The sequence below is a fragment of the Cebus imitator genome, unplaced genomic scaffold (assembly GCF_001604975.1).
Source record: "Cebus imitator isolate Cc_AM_T3 unplaced genomic scaffold, Cebus_imitator-1.0 Scaffold82, whole genome shotgun sequence".
NCBI classification, from domain to species: Eukaryota; Metazoa; Chordata; class Mammalia; order Primates; family Cebidae; genus Cebus; species Cebus imitator.
Window position 1 is genome coordinate 6,835,276 of NW_016107397.1, and position 1,986 is coordinate 6,837,261.

Sequence of the window (1,986 nt, forward strand, 5' to 3'; positions counted from 1 at the left end):
GCGATCTCGGCTCACCGCAACCTCCGCCTCCTGGGTTCAGGCAATTCTCCTGCCTCAGCCTCCTGAGTAGCTGGGATTACAGGCACGCACCACCATGCCCAGCTATTTTTTATATTTTTAGTAGAGACGGGGTTTCACCGTGTTGACCAGGATGGTCTCGATCTCTTGACCTCGTGATCCACCCGCTTCGGCCTCCCAAAGTGCTGGAATTTCAGGCATGAGCCATCGTGCCCGGCCCTCCACAGGCTTATTGTATGAAAAAGTGTAAGAAAAGGCCGGGCGCGGTGGCTCATGCCTGGAATCCCAGCATTTTGAGAGGCCAAAGCAGGAGGATCCTTCGAGCCCAGGAGTTTGAAACCAGCCTGGGCAACCCAATGAGACCCCGGTCTCTACAATTTTTTTTTAATTAGCCGGACGCGGTGGCTCATGCCTGTAATCCCAACACTTTGGGAGGCCGAGGCGGGCAGATGATGAGGTCAGGAGATCGAGACCATCCTGGCCCACGTGATGAAACCCCGTCTCTACTAAAAATACAAAAATTAGCCAGGTGTGGTGACAGGAGGCTGTAGTCCCAGATACTTGGAAGGCTGAGGCAGGAGAATCGTTTGAACCTAGGAGATGGAGGTTGCAGAGCCGAGATCATGCCATTGCACTCCAGCCTGGCAACAGAGCAAGACTCCATCTAAAACAAAACAAAACAAAATAAAAAAATAGAGGCTGATGTGGGAGGATCACTTGAGCCCAGGGGCCAAAGGTTGCAGTGAGGGGAGATTGGACCACTGCACTCTGGCCTAGGCAACAGAGTGAGACCCTGTCAAAAAAAAAAAAAAAAAAAAGCAGTGGAGGAAAGTGTTAAGTCCTAAAAGATAAAGCTTTTTCTTTTTGCAGTCTCCTTCTCAACTTGTGGTGTTTCTTGTTTGCTATTTAATGTCATTCTAAGTAAAGAAGAATTGGGAAATTTTAATAATGATCATAAGCTTTCCCATTTGTCTTTATTTTATTTAGAAATGGAGTCTTGCTCTGTTGCCCAGGCTGGAGTGCAGTGGTGCAATCATGGCTAACTGCAGCCTTGAACTTCTGGCCTCAAGCAATCCTCCTGCCTTGGCCTCCAAAAGTGCTAGTATTATAAGGCTTTAGCCACCACGTCCAGACCAGGAATGTCAGTTTTGAATGCAAATATCAGATCATTTAACTGAGATGAAGAATCCGAGAAAGTTCACGATTCATATTTCATGGCTTGTCCAGAGTGTGCCTGGGGCTTGCCAGAGGAAATGGGCATAGGCCAGACCCATGAAGGTTGAAAGGAACGGATGGGGATCCATCAGGTACAGAGCTGGCTAAGACAGCACACCTTGGGCATGGGGATGCTAGATGGGCCAGTGTAGACAGTCACGTGCTCCCCTGGTGCACATGAACGTCTACACTGAACGCAGAGGGAGTATGCATTTGGGCTTGATGAGTGCTGCTTCCCTCTCCTGCCAACTGATGGCCAGTGCAGGGAGGTTGAGTCAGACATCATTCCTTCCTGCAAAACACCACCCCAAGCCCTGACAGAAGGCAATCCTCAAGGGTATTGCAACCTTCATGCAAGGAACCCACTAGGTACCTGGATCAGGAGTGGGGGTAAGACTTATCTCTACTGAGTTGCCCACCAAATGCACCATGGCACCACCCACAGTGGACAGCCACCGCCATGGCGTTCCCAGAGAGGCACAGGGCATATGAGTCTGGTCTTACCACTGTAACCTGGCCTGATGAACTCTGTACCCGCACCCAGGCCCCCAGCTGAACAGGGGGCAGCAGTGGTCCCTGGGCAAGGGCAGAAATGGGGAGACCGGGCTGCCAGACCGGTTCTCTGCTCAGAGAACCTATCAGAGAGGCAAGAGGTGGAATCATGTGTGTGCCCCAGCTTCAAGTCTCTATTTCATGCTCCACTGTCTCATTTGGGCTTTACTTGGAAAACACAAATTCAAAGCTGAAATTGGC